The sequence below is a fragment of the Heterodontus francisci genome, chromosome 12 (assembly GCF_036365525.1).
Source record: "Heterodontus francisci isolate sHetFra1 chromosome 12, sHetFra1.hap1, whole genome shotgun sequence".
Classification (NCBI taxonomy): domain Eukaryota; kingdom Metazoa; phylum Chordata; class Chondrichthyes; order Heterodontiformes; family Heterodontidae; genus Heterodontus; species Heterodontus francisci.
Window position 1 is genome coordinate 104,790,166 of NC_090382.1, and position 23,799 is coordinate 104,813,964.

At 52.5% G+C, this 23,799-nt stretch overlaps 1 protein-coding gene across 2 annotated transcripts in view; it reads left to right on the plus strand.

Moving 5' to 3' along the window:
• Positions 1 to 268: 268 nt before the first annotated feature.
• Positions 269 to 23,799, plus strand: part of trim105 (tripartite motif containing 105) — a 59,333-nt gene continuing 35,802 nt past the window's right edge. Inside the window, exons 1-2 of one of the 2 annotated variants that reach the window (XM_068044011.1) lie at positions 269 to 405; positions 719 to 926. The gene's annotated coding sequence lies outside the window, so the exon portion shown is untranslated. Of the gene's footprint in view, positions 406 to 458; positions 927 to 23,799 lie in introns of those variants that run through there. The other variant, XM_068044009.1, reaches the window with a different exon arrangement.

Consider the following 23,799-nt stretch of genomic DNA (forward strand, 5'->3'; position numbering starts at 1 on the left):
TGACTCTCAGAGTTAATGCTTTAACAAATGACTCTCAGTATAACCTGTCTTAGTGAGTGACTCCCAGTGTTAATTGTTTAATGAGCGACTCACAGTGTCAACCTATTCAATGAGTGACTCCCAGTGTTAATGGGTTAGAACATCAAACATTAATCTCATACAGCCTGGGTTTACCTATTTAATTTGGTTGCTTTCACTCCCTCTGTCCACACAGCAAAATCTGTGAGTTTACAACATTTATATAAACTGACAGCAAATTCATTTCACTTCCTGTTGTTAATAAAAAAAGTTCTGGTGTTTTAAAATCCCTTCCCCTCCCTTTGTTAACAGAGCTGTTAGCAAAATAATTCATGGAGTCAGCAAGAAACCAGAGTTCACAGGTTTCCTCCGGTCAACTGCCAAAGAGTAAGTTTTCTTCAGAGCAAGTTCCTGCAGAACTGACTGGTGTGAGTGAAAGAGTGTGAGTGTTAGAAAGTTTGTGTGGGTGTGAGTGTGTTTGAGAAAGTGTGTGTCTATGTGCATGTGGGATGTGAATGATTCTGTGTGTGTCTGTGACAAGTATGCAGGCAGGTCTCATTCAATATGCTGATGGGATGAGATAACGTAAGGTGGGAGGGGTCTCTTGTGAGAATAAATGCTAGCAGAGAGTAGTTGGACTGAATGGCCTGATTCTGTGCTCCACACTTAATGTGTGACCTCAATCCATTATCTACCCAAGAGCTTGCAGTGTTTTAAAATTTCGTCCTTGGAATGTGGGCATCGCTCGCAAGACCAGCATTTATTGCCCATCCCTAAATGCTCTTCAGCATCACACCAAGCGTCTGGTCGACCGTGACACAGACCATCCCACCGACTGTCACACCGACTGACGAATGAACACAGGGTGAATGGGAGAGATTAATAGAGAGTGACACAGAAAAAAATGGGTGAGTAACAGAGAAAGACACGGAGAGATTTGCAAAAGTTGTCCTCTTAACACTTGAGTGAGATTTGGGTTTGTGCTCGATTGGGACCCCGCTGTAAGAGTTATTTTGCGCCATAGAAATATATAATGGGGATTGTAGCAGACTTCAGGAGGACAGAGACAAACTGGTAAAATGGTCAGACAGATGGCAGATGCAATTTAAGGCAGAAAAGTGTAGTGCATTTCAGTAGGAAGAATGAGGAGAGGCAATAGAAAGTAAATGGTACAATTGTAAAGGGGGTGCAGGAACACAGGCCGGTGGATCTAAGTACACAAATCTGATGGTAACAGGACAAGCTGAGAAAGCTTTTATAAAAGTGTATGGGATCCTTTGTTTTATAAACAGAGACATAAAGTATAAAGGCAAGGAAATTATGTGAAACCTTTCTAAAACACCGGTTAGTCCCCCGCTGGAGTATTGTGCATTACACTTTAGGAAGGATATCAAGGCCTTGGAAAGGATGCAAAGGATATTTCCTAGAATGATACCAGGGATGAGGGACTTCAGTTATGTGAAGAGATGGAAGAACCTTGAGTTGCTCTCCTCAGAGAAGAGAAAGTTAAAAGGAGATTTGTTAGAGTTGTTTAAACTCATGAATAGTTTTGATAGAGTAAATAAGGAGAAGTTGTTTCCATTGGTAGCAGGAAGGTCTGTAAACAGGGAACATAGATTTAAGGTGATTGGCAAAGAAATCAGAAATAAGGAGAATTATACTTTTTTACGCAGTGAGTTTTTAAAAAATTCATTCATGGGTTTATGGGTGTCGCTGGCCAGGCCAACATTTGTTGCCCATCCCTAATTGCCCTTGAGAAGGTGGTAGTGAGCTGCCTTCTTGAACCGCTGCAGTCCATTTGGGGTAGGTACACCCACAGTGCTGATAGGAAGGAAGTTCCAGGATTTTGACCCAGCGACAGTGAAGGAACGGCGATATAGTTCCAAGTCAGGATGGTGTGTGACTTGTAGGGGGACTTGCAGATGGTGGTGTTCCCATGCATCTGTTGCTCTTGTCCTTCGAGGTGGTAGAGGTTGCGGGTTTGGAAAGTGCTGTCTAAGGAGCCTTGGTGCGTTGCTGCAGTGCATCTTGTAGATGGTACACACTGCTGCCGCAGTGCATCGGTGGTCGAGGGAGTGAATGTTTGTGAATAGGGTGCCAATCAAGCAGTCTGCTTTGTCCTGGATGGTGTCGAGCTTCTTGAGTGTTGTTGGAGCTGCACCCATCCAGGCAAGTGGAGAGTATTCCATCACACTCCTGACTGTGCCTTGTAGATGGTGGACAGGCTTTGGGGAGTCAGGAGGTGAGTTACTCGCCTCAGGATTCCTAGCCTCTGACCTGCTCTTGTAGGCACGGTATTTATATGGCTACTCCAGTTCAGTTTATGGTCAATGGTGGCCACTAGGCTAAAAGCAAAATACTGTGGATGCTGGAAATCTGAAATAAAAACAAGAAATGCTGGAAATACTCAGCAGATCTGGTAGCATCTGTGGAGAGAGAAGCAGAGTTAACGTTTCGCATCCCCTAGGATGTTGATAGTGGGGGATTCAGCGATGGTAATGCCATTGAATGTCAAGAGGAGATGGTTAGATTCTCTCTTGTTGGAGATGTTCATTGCCTGTCACTTGTGTGGTGCGAATGACACTTGCCACTTATCAGCCCAAGCCTGGATATTGTCCAGGGCTTGCTGCATTTCTACACGGACTGCTTCAGTATCTGAGGAGTCACGAATGGTGCTCAACCTTATGATTGAAGGAAGGTCAATGATGAAGCAGCTGAAGATAGTTGAGCCTAGGACGCTACCCTGAAAAACTCCTGCAGTGATGTCCTGGAGCTCAGATGATTGACCTCCAACAATCACAGCCATCTTCCTTTGCGCTAGGTATGACTCCAACCAGCAGAGAGTTTTCCCCCTGATTTCCCGGCGGAGCAGCAGGAGAAGGTAGCGACTCTTCGTTGGGTGAGTGAAGGCATCAGGAGCTGTGTTTTAAAAGTAAGTACTTACTGTTTTACTTACTGTTTTCCTTGTCTTTGAGTTTCTTTTGGCGCCGGAGGAACCGGAAGCTGGTCGGCAGCGAGGACTCCTGGGTAGGTATTTTCCTTAAAGGTGCGGAGCTCCGTGGACTCGGCCTCATTTCCCGGCGGAGCAGCAGGAGAAGGTAGCGACTCTTCGTTGGGTGAGTGAAGGCATCAGGAGCTGTGTTTTAAAAGTAAGTACTTACTGTTTTACTTACTGTTTTCCTTGTCTTTGAGTTTCTTTTGGCGCCGGAGGAACCGGAAGCTGGTCGGCAGCGAGGACTCCTGGGTAGGTATTTTCCTTAAAGGTGCGGAGCTGAGCAGGTAAGCTATTTACTGTTTTTGTTAATATCTATAGTTGTACTTAACTAAGGGGTAATTGAATAAAAGAAATGGCAGCCAGTGTAGTGTATTGCTCCTCCTGCAGAATGTTCGAGGTGAGGGGAACCTCCGGTGACCCTGCCGACTTCACCTGCTGGAAGTGCATCCGTCTCCAGCTCCTATCAGACCGTGTTAGGGAATTGGAGCTGGAGCTGGATGAACTGAGGATCATTCGGGAAGCTGAGGGGTTGATAGATAGAAGCTACACGGAGGTCGTTACTCCACAAATCAAAGGCAGCTGGGTAACAGTTAGAGGTGGGAAGAGGTCAGTGCAGGGATCTCCTGTGGTCGTTCCCCTCAACAACAAGTATACAGTTTTAGATACTGTTGGGGGGGACGGCCTATCGGGGGCAGGCTGCAGTGACCGGGCCTCTGGCACGGGGTCCTGCACTGTGGCTCAGAAGGGAAGGAGGGAGAATGGGAGAGCACTAGTCATCGGGGACTCGATGGTGAGGAGTACGGACAGGCGGTTCTGTGGGCGCAGGCGAGACGCACGGATGGTTTGTTGCCTCCCTGGTGCCAGGGTCCGTGATGTTTGTGATCGCGTCTTCAGGATCCTTAAAGGGGAGGGGGAGCAGCCAGAGGTCGTGGTGCACATTGGCACCAACGACGTAGGAAGGAAGGGTGGCACAGATGTTAGAAGTGAGTTTAGGGAGTTAGGCTGGAAGCTGAAAGCTCGGACGGACAGAGTTGTTATCTCTGGTTTGTTGCCGGCGCCACGTGATAGTGAGGCTAGGAATAGGGAGAGAGCACAGCTGAACACGTGGCTGCAGGAATGGTGTAGGAGGGAGGGCTTCCAGTTCTTGGATAATTGGACTGCATTCTGGGGAAGATGGGACCTGTTCAAACAGGACGGGCTGCATCTGAACCAGAGGGGCACCAATATCCTGGGAGGGAGGTTTGCTAGTACTGTTCGGGAGGGTTTAAACTAGTTTGGGAGGGGGATGGGAACCGGACTTGTAATCCAGGGACCAGTGGGTCCACTCAGAAAGACAAAGAGTGTAGTGAGGTATTGGGGAAGGTAGCACTGTCACAGAGGACAGATGGGCACGGAGAAGGGTTAAAGTGCGTATACTTCAACGCAAGAAGCATCAGGAATAAGGGGAGTGAATTGAAGGCGTGGATGGGCACTTGGGACTACGATGTTGTGGCCATCACTGAAACGTGGATAGGTGAGGGGGAGGAATGGTTTTTGGAGGTACCTGGTTATAGATGTTTTCATAAGATTAGGAATGGTGGTAAAAGAGGTGGGGGGGTGGCATTGTTAGTTAGAAATAGTGTAACAACTGCTGAAAGAATTTTCGAGGAGGATCTGCCGACTGAGGCACTGTGGGTTGAGGTCAGGAACAGGAAAGGAGCAGTCACCTTGATGGGAGTTTTCTATAGGCCCCCCAATAGCAGCAGGGAGGTGGAAGAGCAGATTGGGAAACAGATTTTGGAAAGGAGCAGAAGTCACAGGGTAGTAATTATGGGGGATTTCAACTTCCCAAATATTGATTGGCAACTCTTTAGATCGAATAGTTTGGATGGGGTAGTGTTTGTGCAGTATGTCCAGGAAGCTTTTCTGACTCAGTATGTAGACTGCCCGACCAGAGGGGAGGCAATATTGGATTTGGTACTAGGTAATGAACCAGGGCAAGTGATAGAGCTGTTGGTGGGCGAGCACTTTGGAGATAGTGATCACAATTCTGTAGCATTCACTGTGGTAATGGAGAGGGATAGGTATGTGCAACAGGGCAAGGTTTACAATTGGGGGAAGGGTAGATATGATGCTGTCAGGCAGGAACTGAGGAGCATAAGTTGGGAGCATATGCTGGCAGGGAAGGGCACGGTCGAAATGTGGAACTTTTTCAAGGAGCAGATAGTAGGGGCCATTGATAAGCATGTCCCTGTCAGACAGGGAAGGGATGGTCATGTGAGGGAACCGTGGTTGACAAGAGAGGTTGAGAGTCTTGTTAGGAAGAAGAAGGATGCGTATATAAAGTTGAGGAAAAAGGGCACAGGCATAGCTCTGGAGGGATACAAGATGGCCAGGAAGGATCTGAAGAAAGGGATTAGGAGAGCTAAGAGAGGGCATGAAAAATGCTTGGCGGGTAGGATAAAAGAAAACCCCAAGGCCTTTTACGCGTATGTCAGAAATATGAGGATGACCAGGGGGACCATAGGTCCGGTCAAGGACAATAGCGGGAGACTGTGTGTTGAGCCGGAAGAGATAAGTGAGGTTTTGAATGAGTACTTCTCTTCGGTATTTACGAATGAGAAGGGGTGTATTACTGAAGAGGACGGTGTGAAACAGACTGGTAAGCTCGAGGAAGTGCTCGTTAGGAGGGAAGATGTGTTGGGGTTTTTGAATAACTTGAAGATAGACAAGTCTCCCGGGCCTGACGGGGTATATCCAAGGATGTTATGGGAAGCAAGGGATGAAATTGCAGAGCCGCTGGCAATGATCTTTTCATCTTCTCTGCTGACGGGGGTGGTACCAGGTGATTGGAGGGTGGCAAATGTTGTGCCCCTGTTCAAGAAAGGGAATAGGAACAACCCTGGGAATTACAGGCCAGTTAGTCTTACTTCGGTGGTAGGCAAGTTGATGGAAAAGGTGCTGAGGGATAGGATTTCTGAGCATCTGGAAAGACACTGCTTGATTCGGGACAGTCAGCACGGTTTTGTGAGGGGTAGGTCTTGCCTCACAAGCCTGATTGAATTCTTTGAGCAGGTGACCAAGCAAGTGGATGAGGGTAAACCAGTGGATGTGGTGTACATGGATTTTAGTAAGGCATTTGATAAGGTCCCCCATGGTAGACTTATGGAGAAAGTCAGGAGGCATGGGATAGTGGGGAATGTGGCCAGTTGGATTAAGAATTGGCTAACTGATAGAAGGCAGAGAGTGGTCTTAGATGGTAAATACTCAGCCTGGAGCCCAGTTACCAGTGGCGTGCCGCAGGGATCAGTTCTGGGTCCTCTCCTGTTTGTGATTTTTATTAACGACTTGGATGAGGAAGTCGAAGGGTGGGTCAGTAAATTTGCAGATGATACAAAGGTTGGTGGAGTTGTGGATACCGAGGAGGGCTATTGTCGTCTGCAAAGGGACTTGGATAGGTTGCAGTGCTGGGCTGAAAAGTGGCAGATGGAGTTTAACCCTGAAAAGTGTGAGGTCGTCCATTTTGGAAGGACAAACATGAATGCAAAATACTGGGTTAACGGTAGGGTTCTTGGGCATGTGGAGGAGCAGAGAGACCTTGGGGTCTATGTGCATAGATCATTGAAAGTTGCAACTCAAGTGGATAGGGCTGTGAAGAAGGCATATGGGGTGTTAGCGTTCATTAGCAGAGGGATTGAATTTAAGAGCCGTGAGGTGATGATGCAGCTGTACAGGACCTTGGTAAGGCCTCATTTGGAGTACTGTGTGCAGTTCTGGTCGCCTCATTTTAGGAAGGATGTGGAAGCCTTGGAGAGGGTGCAGAGGAGATTTACCAGGATGTTGCCTGGAATGGAGAATAAGTCTTACGAGGAAAGGCTGAACATTCTAGGCCTCTTCTCATTAGAAAGGAGAAGGATGAGGGGTGACATGATAGAGGTTTATAAGATGATCAGGGGAATAGATAGGGTAGACAGTCAGAAACTTTTTCCCCGGGTGGAGCAAAGCGTTACAAGGGGTCATAAATTTAAGGTGAAGGGTGGGAGATATAAGGGGGATGTCAGGGGAAGGTTCTTTACCCAGAGAGTGGTCGAGGCATGGAATGCCTTGCCCGGGGAAGTTGTTGAGTCAGAAACTTTAGGGACTTTCAAAAGGCTTTTGGATAGGTATATGGATAAAGGAGAATGATGGGGTATAGATTAAATTGTCCTTGACAGAGGACAAAGGATCGGCACAACATTGTGGGCCGAAGGGCCTGTTCTGTGCTGTATGTTCTATGTTCTATGTTCTATGTTCTATGACTCCAGTTTTGCTAGGGCTCCTTGATGCCATACTCGGTCAAGTGCTGCCTTGATGTCAAGGGCAGTCACTTTCACCTCACCTCTTGATTTCAGCTTATTATCTGGAGTGCACTCCCTGAAACTGTGATGGAAGCAGATTTAATAGTAACTTTCAAGAGGGAATTGGATAAATACTCGGAAAGGAAAAACTTTACAGGGCTTTGTGGAAAGAGCTGGGTGTGGGACTAATTGAATAGCTCTTTCAAAGAACCAGCACAGGCACAATGGGCCGAATGGCCTACTCTATACTTAATCATTGTATGAAAAGTAAACTGAAATGTGGATACAGGAGGCCGATTGCTCACTGTTTCTGGGGTCAATGCTGTTCTATTCCAGATAGCCAGATGGTGAAGGATAGAATTGGTGCCTAGTCTTTACACACCTTATTTACAGAGAAACACATGACAAGTATGTATCTCCTAACCCAACCACCGCAGTTTCTGTCTGCTCCTTTATATAGGAGCACAAGTGAATCCCCAGTTAATGGCCACCAGCTGAATAAAACAAAACACTGAAATATTATACAATTAACAAATGCCCCAGGTAAATATCATAAATAGAATCCCCCCTCCAACCCTTTCAGGTCCAGTGGCTCCCATAAACCTCCCCTTGAAGCAAATCTTTAAAACTCTATCTGTCCTTTGAACAACTCAGGCTGAGATTGGGGAACTCAGCACATGGTCATTCACCTCCTGACTCCCCAAAGCCTGTCCACCATCTACAAGGCACAAGTCAGGAGTGTGATGGAATACTCTCCACTTGCCTGGATGGGTGCAGCTCCAACAAAACTCAAGAAGCTCGACACCATCCAGGACAAAGCAGCCCACTAGATCGGCACCCCATCCACAAACATTCACTCCCTCCACCACCGACGCACAGTAGCAGCAGTGTGTACCATCTACAAGATGCACTGCAGCAACTCACCAAGGCTCCTTCGACAGCACCTTCCAAACCCGCGACCTCTACCAACTAGAAGGACAAGGACAGCAGATGCATGGGAACACCACCATCTGCAAGATCCCCTCCAAATAGCAGCATCCCAACTTCAAAATATAACAGTAATTGTTGGGATAAATTCTCCATCTCCTGACCTATCAGCACTGTGACTGTCACAGTTGAAGAAGGCGGCTCACCACCGCCTTCTCAAGAGGTAACTAGGGATGGGTAACAAATGCTGGCCTTGCCAGTGAAGCCGAATACCTGAGAATGAATGTATTAAAAACACAGTTGGGGCCACTTCGGATGTTTAAGAGTTGTAATCTACTGATCATTAGAAGGGCGAAGTGAATGTGGGGCTCTGTCCTGTTACTGGGGAGAGACTGCCCAGGGAGATCCATATCTAGAAATAATAGATTAATTACTCCATCTGCTCAGACTGTGCTTCCCCCCACTGGCTGCAGTGTGTTAGTGCAGTGCTGCAGTATTCAGAGCTTGAGGCTCAGGCCAGCAACATAACTCCCTCAGACCAGCAGTATAACTCCCTCAGACCAGCAGTATAACTCCCTCAGACCGGCAGTATAACTCCCTCAGACCGGCAGTATAACTCCCTCAGACCGGCAGTATTACTCCCCAGACTGGCAGTATTACTCCCCAGACTGGCATATAACTCCCTCAGACCGGCATTATATCTCCCTCAGACCGGCATTATATCTCCCTCAGACTGGCAGTATATCTCCCTCAGACTGGCAGTATATCTCCCTCAGACTGGCAGTATAACTCCCTCAGACCGGCAGTATAACTCCCTCAGACTGGCAGTATAACTCTCTGCACCCTCTCTGTATCTCTCCCTCCCTCTGTTCCCCAGTGCTCTCTCTCTCTCTGACCCTCATTCGCTGTCACTCTCTCACTCCCTCTGCCCTTCCCCTCCCTGTCTCTCTCCATCTCTGTGTCGCCCTCTCTCTTTCTGTCTCTCTGACCTCCTCTTCTATCTCTCTGTCTCTCTTCGTCTGTCGCTCCACCCCCTGCTCTCTCTTTCTGACCCTCCACTCTCTGTTGCTCTCTCCCTCCCTCTAACCCTCTCTCTGACCCCCATTCTCTGTCGCTCTATCTCTGACCTCCCACTCTGTCGCACTGTCTCTCTCTCTGTCTCTCTCTCTGTCCCCCTCTCTCTGACTCTCTCCCTCTTTCTGACTCCTCTTTCTCTCTCTCCCTGTCTCTTTCCCCATCTCTGACTCCCACTTCCTCTTCTGATTCCTGTCTTGTGTTTAACAGTTGCTGTGATGGGGAGATCACTTCACAATCCCTGAGCGGATGATCTGAAATGACACCCCCCCCCCCATCACCGGCACCGCCAAGTGTAGGCCCCTGGGATGGTCATGGTCAGTGTTACCCAGGTCTGCGATTGCTTGCCAGGGCGCTACAGAATGACCAGTGGCCCATGTCTGGCCTGAGTACTGCAGACCCTCCTCCCTGTGTTGGGTTCTGGCCTGAGAATGGATGAACTGTTTAAACTGAACTTTTAGCTGTGCTCTGCAGCTAAAATCTGTCCCACAGCACCTCCTACAGGCTGTCAAGGTTACAACAATGATAACGACTTGTATTTATATAGCACCTAATTTGACACCGAGCCACAGAAGCAGATATTAGGGCAGGTGATAAAAAGCTTGGTCAAAGAAATAGGTTTTAAAGGAGGAGAGAGAGGTTGAGAGTCTGGGAGCTTTAGGGAGGGAATTGCAGAACTTGGGGCCCAGGCAGCTGAAGGCACGGCTGCCAATGGTGGAGCGATTAAAATTGGGGATACACAAGCGGCCAGAATTAGAGGACAGCAGAAATCTTGGAGGATCGTAGGGATGGAGGAGATTACAGAAATAAGGAAGGGAGAGGCCATGGAGTGATCTGAAAATAAGGATGAGAATTTTAAAATTGAGTCTTGTCAGACCAAGAGCCAGTGTAGGTCAGCGAGCACAGGAAGTGATGGGTGAATGGAACTTGGTGCAAGTAAGGACACAGGCGACGGAGTTTTGGATGACGCCAATTTTCTGGAGGTTGGCCGGGAGTGCGTTACAATAGTTGAGTCTAGAGATAACAAAGGCATGGATGAGAGTTTCAGCAACAGCTGAGCTGAGGCAGGAGAGGAGACAGGCAATGTTACAGAGATGGAAGTAGGTGGTCTTGGAGGTAGAGGTAATCTGGGGTCAGACGTTCAGCTCAGAGTGAAATAAGATGACGAGGTGTGAAATATCTGCTTCAGACAGTAACAGGCAAAGGGGATGGAATCAGCGAGTGACCCTGGCTCATGTGTTTCCCCTCTTTAGTCTGATCCACTTACACAATTTGAAGCTCCCTATTGCGCTCAGCTAACAGCACAGGCCTGGGATCGACCACAGACCTTTCTGGTCGCTTTGTTTCAGGACTGCATTGTGCTGAACATTAGCGCTCTCTATCCCTTCCCGCCCCCCCAGTGATGACAGACAAGGATGGAGGCAGGTTCAATTCCCACATGGTTCCTCATCTGTCTTTCACTCAGGATATTTCATGGCTGATTTTTAACAAAGAGAGCTGTGGATTAAATCCTATTAAGAACTAAAGGCATAGGAGCAGACTGAGGCCATTCGGTCCATCGGACCTGGTCCAACATTCAGTAAGATCATGGCTGACCTTCTACCTCAACATCACTTTCACACCCTATCCTCATATCCCTTGATTCCCCTGAGTGCCAAAACATCTGTCGAACTCAGCCTCAAATATACTCAACGACTGAGTGTCCACAGCCATCTGAGATAGAGAATTCTAAAGATTCACAACCCTCAGTCCTAAATGGCCGACACCTTATCATGACACAATAACCTTCCTGTGTCCGTATTTACAGCAGGTCCCCGGGAGTGTGTTAATATTTAGTGGGGGGGGGGGGTCCCTGGGAGCATGTCAGTATTTTCAGGGGTACCCCTGCAATGTGTTAATATTTATAGGGAGTCTCTGGAGTGTGTCAGTATTTACAGGGGGCCCCTGGGAGTCTGTTAATATTTACAGGAGGTCCATGGGAGTGTGTCAGTATTTACAGGGAGTTCCTGGGGAGTGGTCAGTACTTACAATGGGTCCCTGGGGGTGTGTCAGTATTTACAATGGGTCCCTGGGGGTGTGTCAGTATTTACAGGGGGCCCCTGGGAGTGTGTCAGTATTTACAAGGGTAGTCGGGAGAGTGTCAGCACTTGCAGTGGGTCCCTGGAAGTTTTTCAGTATGGACAGGGGGTCCCTGGGGAGTGTTTCAGCATTTATAGGGGGCCCCTGTGAGTGTGTCAGTATTTACAGGGGGCCCCTGGGAGTGTGTCAGTATTTACAGGGGGCCCCTGGGAGTGTGTCAGTATTTACAGGGGGCCCCTGGGAGTGTGTCAGTATTTATAGGGGGCCCCCGGGAGTGTGTCAGTATTTACAGGGGGCCCCTGGGAGTGTGTCAGTATTTACAGGGGGCCCCTGGGAGTGTGTCAGTATTTACAGGGGGCCCCTGGGAGTGTGTCAGTATTTACAGGGGGCCCCTGGGAGTGTGTCAGTATTTACAGGGGGCCCCTGGGAGTGTGTCAGTATTTACAGGGGGCCCCTGGGAGTGTGTCCGTATTTACAGGGGGCCCCTGGGAGTGTGTCAGTATTTATAGGGGGCCCCCGGGAGTGTGTCAGTATTTACAGGGGGCCCCTGGGAGTGTGTCAGTATTTACAGGGGGCCCCTGGGAGTGTGTCAGTATTTACAGGGGGCCCCTGGAATTTGTCAGTATTTACAGGGGGCCCCTGTGAGTGTGTCAGTATTTACAGGGGGCCCCTGGGAGTGTGTCAGTATTTACAGGGGGCCCCTGGGAGTGTGCCAGTATTTACAGGGGGCCCCCGGGAGTGTGTCAGTATTTACAGGGGGCCCCTGGGAGTGTGTCAGTATTTACAGGGGGCCCCCGGGAGTGTGTCAGTATTTACAGGGGGCCCCTGGGAGTGTGTCAGTATTTACAGGGGGCCCCTGGGATTGTGTCAGTATTTACAGGGGGCCCCTGGGATTGTGTTAGTATTTACAGGGGGCCCCTGGGAGTGTGTCAGTATTTATAGGGGGCCCCCGGGAGTGTGTCAGTATTTACAGGGGGCCCCTGGGAGTGTGTCAGTATTTACAGGGGGCCCCTGGGAGTGTGTCAGTATTTACAGGGGGCCCCTGGGAGTGTGTCAGTATTTACAGGGGGCCCCTGGGAGTGTGTCCGTATTTACAGGGGGCCCCTGGGAGTGTGTCAGTATTTATAGGGGGCCCCCGGGAGTGTGTCAGTATTTACAGGGGGCCCCTGGGAGTGTGTCAGTATTTACAGGGGGCCCCTGGGAGTGTGTCAGTATTTACAGGGGGCCCCTGGAATTTGTCAGTATTTACAGGGGGCCCCTGTGAGTGTGTCAGTATTTACAGGGGGCCCCTGGGAGTGTGTCAGTATTTACAGGGGGCCCCCGGGAGTGTGTCAGTATTTACAGGGGGCCCCTGGGAGTGTGTCAGTATTTACAGGGGGCCCTTGGGAGTGTGTCAGTATTTACAGGGGGCCCCTGGGAGTGTGTCAGTATTTACAGGGGGCCCCTGGGATTGTGTCAGTATTTACAGGGGGCCCCTGGGATTGTGTTAGTATTTACAGGGGGCCCCTGGGAGTGTGTCAGTATTTATAGGGGGCCCCCGGGAGTGTGTCAGTATTTACAGGGGGCCCCTGGGAGTGTGTCAGTATTTACAGGGGGCCCCTGGGAGTGTGTCAGTATTTACAGGGGGCCCCTGGGAGTGTGTCAGTATTTACAGGGGGCCCCTGGGAGTGTGTCCGTATTTACAGGGGGCCCCTGGGAGTGTGTCAGTATTTACAGGGGGCCCCTGGGAGTGTGTCAGTATTTACAGGGGGCCCCTGGGAGTGTGTCAGTATTTACAGGGGGCCCCTGGGAGTGTGTCAGTATTTACAGGGGGCCCCTGGGAGTGTGTCCGTATTTACAGGGGGCCCCTGGGAGTGTGTCAGTATTTACAGGGGGCCCCTGGGAGTGTGTCAGTATTTACAGGGGGCCCCTGGAATTTGTCAGTATTTACAGGGGGCCCCTGGGAGTGTGTCCGTATTTACAGGGGGCCCCTGGGAGTGTGTCAGTATTTACAGGGGGCCCCTGGGAGTGTGTCCGTATTTACAGGGGGCCCCTGGGAGTGTGTCAGTATTTACAGGGGGCCCCTGGGAGTGTGTCAGTATTTACAGGGGGCCCCTGGGAGTGTGTCAGTATTTACAGGGGGCCCCTGGGAGTGTGTCAGTATTTACAGGGGGCCCCTGGGAGTGTGTCAGTATTTACAGGGGGCCCCTGGGATTGTGTTAGTATTTACAGGGGGCCCCTGGGAGTGTGTCAGTATTTATAGGGGGCCCCCGGGAGTGTGTCAGTATTTACAGGGGGCCCCTGGGAGTGTGTCAGTATTTACAGGGGGCCCCTGGGAGTGTGTCAGTATTTACAGGGGGCCCCTGGGAGTGTGTCAGTATTTACAGGGGGCCCCTGGGAGTGTGTCAGTATTTACAGGGGGCCCCTGGGAGTGTGTCAGTATTTACAGGGGGCCCCTGGGAGTGTGTCAGTATTTACAGGGGGCCCCCGGGAGTGTGTCAGAATTTACAGGGGGCCCCCGGGAGTGTGTCAGAATTTATAGGGGGCCCCTGGGATTGTGTTAGTATTTACAGGGGGCCCCTGGGAGTGTGTCAGTATTTACAGGGGGCCCCTGGGAGTGTGTCAGTATTTACAGGGGGCCCCCGGGAGTGTGTCAGAATTTATAGGGGGCCCCTGGGAGTGTGTCAGTATTTATAGGGGGCCCCCGGGAGTGTGTCAGAATTTATAGGGGGCCCCTGGGATTGTGTTAGTATTTACAGGGGGCCCCTGGGAGTGTGTCAGTATTTACAGGGGGCCCCTGGGAGTGTGTCAGTATTTACAGGGGGCCCCCGGGAGTGTGTCAGAATTTATAGGGGGCCCCTGGGATTGTGTTAGTATTTACAGGGGGCCCCTGGGAGTGTGTCAGTATTTACAGGGGGCCCTTGGGAGTGTGTCAGTATTTATAGGGGGCCCCCGGGAGTGTGTCAGAATTTATAGGGGGCCCCTGGGATTGTGTTAGTATTTACAGGGGGCCCCTGGGAGTGTGTCAGTATTTACAGGGGGCCCCTGGGAGTGTGTCAGTATTTACAGGGGGCCCCTGGGATTGTGTTAGTATTTACAGGGGGCCCCTGGGAGTGTGTCAGTATTTACAGGGGGCCCCTGGGAGTGTGTCAGTATTTACAGGGGGCCCCTGGGAGTGTGTCAGTATTTATAGGGGGCCCTTGGGAGTGTGTCAGTATTTACAGGGGGCCCCTGGGAGTGTGTCAGTATTTATAGGGGGCCCTTGGAATTTGTCAGTATTTACAGTGGGCCCCTGGGAGTGTGTCAGTATTTACAGGGGGCCCCTGTGAGTGTGTCAGTATTTATAGGGGGCCCCTGGGAGTGTGTCAGTATTTACAGGGGGCCCCTGGGAGTGTGTCCGTATTTACAGGGGGCCCCTGGGAGTGTGTCAGTATTTACAGGGGGCCCCTGGGAGTGTGTCAGTATTTATAGGGGGCCCTTGGAATTTGTCAGTATTTACAGTGGGCCCCTGGGAGTGTGTCAGTATTTACAGGGGGCCCCTGGGAGTGTGTCAGTATTTATAGGGGGCCCTTGGAATTTGTCAGTATTTACAGTGGGCCCCTGGGAGTGTGTCAGTATTTACAGGGGGCCCCTGTGAGTGTGTCAGTATTTATAGGGGGCCCCTGGGAGTGTGTCAGTATTTACAGGGGGCCCCTGGGAGTGTGTCCGTATTTACAGGGGGCCCCTGGGAGTGTGTCAGTATTTACAGGGGGCCCCTGTGAGTGTGTCAGTATTTATAGGGGGCCCCTGGGAGTGTGTCAGTATTTACAGGGGGCCCCTGGGAGTGTGTCCGTATTTACAGGGGGCCCCTGGGAGTGTGTCAGTATTTACAGGGGGCCCCTGGGAGTGTGTCCGTATTTACAGGGGGCCCCTGGGAGTGTGTCAGTATTTACAGGGGGCCCCTGGGAGTGTGTCAGTATTTACAGGGGGCCCCTGGGAGTGTGTCAGTATTTACAGGGGGCCCCTGGGAGTGTGTCAGTATTTACAGGGGGCCCCTGGGAGTGTGTCCGTATTTACAGGGGGCCCCTGGGAGTGTGTCAGTATTTACAGGGGGCCCCTGGGAGTGTGTCAGTATTTATAGGGGGCCCCCGGGAGTGTGTCAGTATTTACAGGGGGCCCCTGGGAGTGTGTCAGTATTTATAGGGGGCCCCCGGGAGTGTGTCAGTATTTACAGGGGGCCCCTGGGAGTGTGTCAGTATTTATAGGGGGCCCCCGGGAGTGTGTCAGTATTTACAGGGGGCCCCTGGGAGTGTGTCAGTATTTACAGGGGGCCCCTGGGAGTGTGTCAGTATTTATAGGGGGCCCCCGGGAGTGTGTCAGTATTTACAGGGGGCCCCTGGGAGTGTGTCAGTATTTATAGGGGGCCCCTGGGAGTGTGTCAGTATTTACAGGGGGCCCCTGGGAGTGTGTCAGTATTTACAGGGGGCCCCTGGGAGTGTGTCAGTATTTACAGGGGGCCCCTGGGAGTGTGTCAGTATTTATAGGGGGCCCCTGGGAGTGTGTCAGTATTTACAGGGGGCCCCTGGGAGTGTGTCAGTATTTATAGGGGGCCCCCGGGAGTGTGTCAGTATTTACAGGGGGCCCCTGGGAGTGTGTCAGTATTTATAGGGGGCCCCTGGGAGTGTGTCAGTATTTACAGGGGGCCCCTGGGAGTGTGTCAGTATTTATAGGGGGCCCCTGGGAGTGTGTCAGTATTTACAGGGGGCCCCTGGGAGTGTGTCAGTATTTATAGGGGGCCCCTGGGAGTGTGTCAGTATTTACAGGGGGCCCCTGGGAGTGTGTCAGTATTTACAGGGGGCCCCTGGGAGTGTGTCAGTATTTATAGGGGGCCCCCGGGAGTGTGTCAGTATTTACAGGGGGCCCCTGGGAGTGTGTCAGTATTTATAGGGGGCCCCTGGGAGTGTGTCAGTATTTACAGGGGGCCCCTGGGAGTGTGTCAGTATTTACAGGGGGCCCCTGGGAGTGTGTCAGTATTTACAGGGGGCCCCTGGGAGTGTGTCAGTATTTACAGGGGGCCCCTGGGAGTGTGTCAGTATTTACAGGGGGCCCCTGGGAGTGTGTCCGTATTTACAGGGGGCCCCTGGGAGTGTGTCAGTATTTATAGGGGGCCCCCGGGAGTGTGTCAGTATTTACAGGGGGCCCCTGGGAGTGTGTCAGTATTTACAGGGGGCCCCTGGGAGTGTGTCAGTATTTACAGGGGGCCCCTGGAATTTGTCAGTATTTACAGGGGGCCCCTGTGAGTGTGTCAGTATTTACAGGGGGCCCCTGGGAGTGTGTCAGTATTTACAGGGGGCCCCTGGGAGTGTGTCAGTATTTACAGGGGGCCCCTGGGAGTGTGTCAGTATTTACAGGGGGCCCCTGTGAGTGTGTCAGTATTTATAGGGGGCCCCTGGGAGTGTGTCAGTATTTACAGGGGGCCCCTGGGAGTGTGTCCGTATTTACAGGGGGCCCCTGGGAGTGTGTCAGTATTTACAGGGGGCCCCTGGGAGTGTGTCAGTATTTATAGGGGGCCCTTGGAATTTGTCAGTATTTACAGTGGGCCCCTGGGAGTGTGTCAGTATTTACAGGGGGCCCCTGGGAGTGTGTCAGTATTTATAGGGGGCCCTTGGAATTTGTCAGTATTTACAGTGGGCCCCTGGGAGTGTGTCAGTATTTACAGGGGGCCCCTGTGAGTGTGTCAGTATTTATAGGGGGCCCCTGGGAGTGTGTCAGTATTTACAGGGGGCCCCTGGGAGTGTGTCCGTATTTACAGGGGGCCCCTGGGAGTGTGTCAGTATTTACAGGGGGCCCCTGTGAGTGTGTCAGTATTTATAGGGGGCCCCTGGGAGTGTGTCAGTATTTACAGGGGGCCCCTGGGAGTGTGTCCGTATTTACAGGGGGCCCCTGGGAGTGTGTCAGTATTTACAGGGGGCCCCTGGGAGTGTGTCCGTATTTACAGGGGGCCCCTGGGAGTGTGTCAGTATTTACAGGGGGCCCCTGGGAGTGTGTCAGTATTTACAGGGGGCCCCTGGGAGTGTGTCAGTATTTACAGGGGGCCCCTGGGAGTGTGTCAGTATTTACAGGGGGCCCCTGGGAGTGTGTCCGTATTTACAGGGGGCCCCTGGGAGTGTGTCAGTATTTACAGGGGGCCCCTGGGAGTGTGTCAGTATTTATAGGGGGCCCCCGGGAGTGTGTCAGTATTTACAGGGGGCCCCTGGGAGTGTGTCAGTATTTATAGGGGGCCCCCGGGAGTGTGTCAGTATTTACAGGGGGCCCCTGGGAGTGTGTCAGTATTTATAGGGGGCCCCTGGGAGTGTGTCAGTATTTACAGGGGGCCCCTGGGAGTGTGTCAGTATTTATAGGGGGCCCCTGGGAGTGTGTCAGTATTTACAGGGGGCCCCTGGGAGTGTGTCAGTATTTATAGGGGGCCCCCGGGAGTGTGTCAGTATTTACAGGGGGCCCCTGGGAGTGTGTCAGTATTTATAGGGGGCCCCTGGGAGTGTGTCAGTATTTACAGGGGGCCCCTGGGAGTGTGTCAGTATTTATAGGGGGCCCCTGGGAGTGTGTCAGTATTTACAGGGGGCCCCTGGGAGTGTGTCAGTATTTATAGGGGGCCCCTGGGAGTGTGTCAGTATTTACAGGGGGCCCCTGGGAGTGTGTCAGTATTTACAGGGGGCCCCTGGGAGTGTGTCAGTATTTATAGGGGGCCCCCGGGAGTGTGTCAGTATTTACAGGGGGCCCCTGGGAGTGTGTCAGTATTTATAGGGGGCCCCTGGGAGTGTGTCAGTATTTACAGGGGGCCCCTGGGAGTGTGTCAGTATTTACAGGGGGCCCCTGGGAGTGTGTCAGTATTTACAGGGGGCCCCTGGGAGTGTGTCAGTATTTACAGGGGGCCCCTGGGAGTGTGTCAGTATTTACAGGGGGCCCCTGGGAGTGTGTCCGTATTTACAGGGGGCCCCTGGGAGTGTGTCAGTATTTATAGGGGGCCCCCGGGAGTGTGTCAGTATTTACAGGGGGCCCCCGGGAGTGTGTCAGTATTTACAGGGGGCCCCTGGGAGTGTGTCAGTATTTACAGGGGGCCCCTGGAATTTGTCAGTATTTACAGGGGGCCCCTGTGAGTGTGTCAGTATTTACAGGGGGCCCCTGGGAGTGTGTCAGTATTTACAGGGGGCCCCTGGGAGTGTGTCAGTATTTACAGGGGGCCCCCGGGAGTGTGTCAGTATTTACAGGGGGCCCCTGGGAGTGTGTCAGTATTTACAGGGGGCCCCCGGGAGTGTGTCAGTATTTACAGGGGGCCCCTGGGAGTGTGTCAGTATTTACAGGGGGCCCCTGGGATTGTGTCAGTATTTACAGGGGGCCCCTGGGATTGTGTTAGTATTTACAGGGGGCCCCTGGGAGTGTGTCAGTATTTATAGGGGGCCCCCGGGAGTGTGTCAGTATTTACAGGGGGCCCCTGGGAGTGTGTCAGTATTTACAGGGGGCCCCTGGGAGTGTGTCAGTATTTACAGGGGGCCCCTGGGAGTGTGTCAGTATTTACAGGGGGCCCCTGGGAGTGTGTCCGTATTTACAGGGGGCCCCTGGGAGTGTGTCAGTATTTATAGGGGGCCCCCGGGAGTGTGTCAGTATTTACAGGGGGCCCCTGGGAGTGTGTCAGTATTTACAGGGGGCCCCTGGGAGTGTGTCAGTATTTACAGGGGGCCCCTGGAATTTGTCAGTATTTACAGGGGGCCCCTGTGAGTGTGTCAGTATTTACAGGGGGCCCCTGGGAGTGTGTCAGTATTTACAGGGGGCCCCCGGGAGTGTGTCAGTATTTACAGGGGGCCCCTGGGAGTGTGTCAGTATTTACAGGGGGCCCTTGGGAGTGTGTCAGTATTTACAGGGGGCCCCTGGGAGTGTGTCAGTATTTACAGGGGGCCCCTGGGATTGTGTCAGTATTTACAGGGGGCCCCTGGGATTGTGTTAGTATTTACAGGGGGCCCCTGGGAGTGTGTCAGTATTTACAGGGGGCCCCTGGGAGTGTGTCAGTATTTATAGGGGGCCCCCGGGAGTGTGTCAGTATTTACAGGGGGCCCCTGGGAGTGTGTCAGTATTTATAGGGGGCCCCCGGGAGTGTGTCAGTATTTATAGGGGGCCCCTGGGATTGTGTTAGTATTTACAGGGGGCCCCTGGGAGTGTGTCAGTATTTACAGGGGGCCCTTGGGAGTGTGTCAGTATTTATAGGGGGCCCCCGGGAGTGTGTCAGAATTTATAGGGGGCCCCTGGGATTGTGTTAGTATTTACAGGGGGCCCCTGGGAGTGTGTCAGTATTTACAGGGGGCCCCTGGGAGTGTGTCAGTATTTACAGGGGGCCCCTGGGAGTGTGTCAGTATTTATAGGGGGCCCCCGGGAGTGTGTCAGTATTTACAGGGGGCCCCTGGGAGTGTGTCAGTATTTATAGGGGGCCCCCGGGAGTGTGTCAGTATTTATAGGGGGCCCCTGGGATTGTGTTAGTATTTACAGGGGGCCCCTGGGAGTGTGTCAGTATTTACAGGGGGCCCTTGGGAGTGTGTCAGTATTTATAGGGGGCCCCCGGGAGTGTGTCAGAATTTATAGGGGGCCCCTGGGATTGTGTTAGTATTTACAGGGGGCCCCTGGGAGTGTGTCAGTATTTACAGGGGGCCCCTGGGAGTGTGTCAGTATTTACAGGGGGCCCCCGGGAGTGTGTCAGAATTTATAGGGGGCCCCTGGGAGTGTGTCAGTATTTATAGGGGGCCCCCGGGAGTGTGTCAGAATTTATAGGGGGCCCCTGGGATTGTGTTAGTATTTACAGGGGGCCCCTGGGAGTGTGTCAGTATTTACAGGGGGCCCTTGGGAGTGTGTCAGTATTTATAGGGGGCCCCCGGGAGTGTGTCAGAATTTATAGGGGGCCCCTGGGATTGTGTTAGTATTTACAGGGGGCCCCTGGGAGTGTGTCAGTATTTACAGGGGGCCCCTGGGAGTGTGTCAGTATTTACAGGGGGCCCCTGGGATTGTGTTAGTATTTACAGGGGGCCCCTGGGAGTGTGTCAGTATTTACAGGGGGCCCCTGGGAGTGTGTCAGTATTTACAGGGGGCCCCTGGGAGTGTGTCAGTATTTATAGGGGGCCCTTGGGAGTGTGTCAGTATTTACAGGGGGCCCCTGGGAGTGTGTCAGTATTTATAGGGGGCCCTTGGAATTTGTCAGTATTTACAGTGGGCCCCTGGGAGTGTGTCAGTATTTACAGGGGGCCCCTGTGAGTGTGTCAGTATTTATAGGGGGCCCCTGGGAGTGTGTCAGTATTTACAGGGGGCCCCTGGGAGTGTGTCCGTATTTACAGGGGGCCCCTGGGAGTGTGTCAGTATTTACAGGGGGCCCCTGGGAGTGTGTCAGTATTTATAGGGGGCCCTTGGAATTTGTCAGTATTTACAGTGGGCCCCTGGGAGTGTGTCAGTATTTACAGGGGGCCCCTGGGAGTGTGTCAGTATTTATAGGGGGCCCTTGGAATTTGTCAGTATTTACAGTGGGCCCCTGGGAGTGTGTCAGTATTTACAGGGGGCCCCTGTGAGTGTGTCAGTATTTATAGGGGGCCCCTGGGAGTGTGTCAGTATTTACAGGGGGCCCCTGGGAGTGTGTCCGTATTTACAGGGGGCCCCTGGGAGTGTGTCAGTATTTACAGGGGGCCCCTGTGAGTGTGTCAGTATTTATAGGGGGCCCCTGGGAGTGTGTCAGTATTTACAGGGGGCCCCTGGGAGTGTGTCCGTATTTACAGGGGGCCCCTGGGAGTGTGTCAGTATTTACAGGGGGCCCCTGGGAGTGTGTCCGTATTTACAGGGGGCCCCTGGGAGTGTGTCAGTATTTACAGGGGGCCCCTGGGAGTGTGTCAGTATTTACAGGGGGCCCCTGGGAGTGTGTCAGTATTTACAGGGGGCCCCTGGGAGTGTGTCAGTATTTACAGGGGGCCCCTGGGAGTGTGTCCGTATTTACAGGGGGCCCCTGGGAGTGTGTCAGTATTTACAGGGGGCCCCTGGGAGTGTGTCAGTATTTATAGGGGGCCCCCGGGAGTGTGTCAGTATTTACAGGGGGCCCCTGGGAGTGTGTCAGTATTTATAGGGGGCCCCCGGGAGTGTGTCAGTATTTACAGGGGGCCCCTGGGAGTGTGTCAGTATTTATAGGGGGCCCCCGGGAGTGTGTCAGTATTTACAGGGGGCCCCTGGGAGTGTGTCAGTATTTACAGGGGGCCCCTGGGAGTGTGTCAGTATTTATAGGGGGCCCCCGGGAGTGTGTCAGTATTTACAGGGGGCCCCTGGGAGTGTGTCAGTATTTATAGGGGGCCCCTGGGAGTGTGTCAGTATTTACAGGGGGCCCCTGGGAGTGTGTCAGTATTTACAGAGGGCCCCTGGGAGTGTGTCAGTATTTACAGGGGGCCCCTGGGAGTGTGTCAGTATTTATAGGGGGCCCCTGGGAGTGTGTCAGTATTTACAGGGGGCCCCTGGGAGTGTGTCAGTATTTATAGGGGGCCCCCGGGAGTGTGTCAGTATTTACAGGGGGCCCCTGGGAGTGTGTCAGTATTTATAGGGGGCCCCTGGGAGTGTGTCAGTATTTACAGGGGGCCCCTGGGAGTGTGTCAGTATTTATAGGGGGCCCCTGGGAGTGTGTCAGTATTTACAGGGGGCCCCTGGGAGTGTGTCAGTATTTATAGGGGGCCCCTGGGAGTGTGTCAGTATTTACAGGGGGCCCCTGGGAGTGTGTCAGTATTTACAGGGGGCCCCTGGGAGTGTGTCAGTATTTATAGGGGGCCCCCGGGAGTGTGTCAGTATTTACAGGGGGCCCCTGGGAGTGTGTCAGTATTTATAGGGGGCCCCTGGGAGTGTGTCAGTATTTACAGGGGGCCCCTGGGAGTGTGTCAGTATTTACAGGGGGCCCCTGGGAGTGTGTCAGTATTTACAGGGGGCCCCTGGGAGTGTGTCAGTATTTATAGGGGGCCCCTGGGAGTGTGTCAGTATTTACAGGGGGCCCCTGGGAGTGTGTCAGTATTTATAGGGGGCCCCCGGGAGTGTGTCAGTATTTACAGGGGGCCCCTGGGAGTGTGTCAGTATTTATAGGGGGCCCCTGGGAGTGTGTCAGTATTTACAGGGGGCCCCTGGGAGTGTGTCAGTATTTATAGGGGGCCCCTGGGAGTGTGTCAGTATTTACAGGGGGCCCCCGGGAGTGTGTCAGTATTTACAGGGGGCCCCTGGGAGTGTGTCAGTATTTATAGTGGGCCCCCGGGAGTGTGTCAGTATTTACAGGGGGCCCCTGGAATTTGTCAGTATTTACAGGGGGCCCCTGGGAGTGTGTCAGTATTTATAGGGGGCCCCCGGGAGTGTGTCAGTATTTACAGGGGGCCCCTGGAATTTGTCAGTATTTACAGGGGGCCCCTGGAATTTGTCAGTATTTACAGGGGGCCCCTGGGAGTGTGTCAGTATTTATAGGGGGCCCCCGGGAGTGTGTCAGTATTTACAGGGGGCCCCTGGAATTTGTCAGTATTTACAGGGGGCCCCTGGGAGTGTGTCAGTATTTACAGGGGGCCCTTGGGAGTGTGTCAGTATTTACAGGGGGCCCCTGGGAGTGTGTCAGTATTTACAGGGGGCCCCTGGGAGTGTGTCAGTATTTACAGGGGGCCTCTGGAATTTGTCAGTATTTACAGGGGGCACTTGGGAGTGTGTCAGTATTTATAGGGGAGTGTGTCAGTATTTACAGGGGGCCCCTGGGAGTGTGTCAGTATTTATAGGGGGCCCCTGGGAGTGTGTCAGTATTTACAGGGGGCCCCTGGGAGTGTGTCAGTATTTACAGGGGGCCCCTGGGAGTGTGTCAGTATTTACAGGGGGCCCCTGGGAGTGTGTCAGTATTTACAGGGGGCCCCTGGAATTTGTCAGTATTTACAGGGGGCCCCTGGAATTTGTCAGTATTTACAGGGGGCCCCTGGGAGTGTGTCAGTATTTACAGGGGGCCCCTGGGAGTGTGTCAGTATTTACAGGGGGCCCCTGGGAGTGTGTCAGTATTTACAGGGGGCCCCTGGAATTTGTCAGTATTTACAGGGGGCCCCTGGGAGTGTGTCAGTATTTACAGGGGGCCCCTGGGAGTGTGTCAGTATTTACAGGGGGCCCCTGGAATTTGTCAGTATTTACAGGGGGCCCCTGGGAGTGTGTCAGTATTTACAGGGGGCCCCTGGGAGTGTGTCAGTATTTACAGGGGGTCCCCGGAGAGTGTGTCAGTATTTACAGGGGGCCCCTGGGAGTGTGTCAGTATTTACAGGGGGCCCCTGGGAGTGTGTCAGTATTTACAGGGGGTCCCCGGAGAGTGTGTCAGTATTTACAGGGGGCCCTTGGGAGTGTGTCAGTATTTATAGGGGGCCC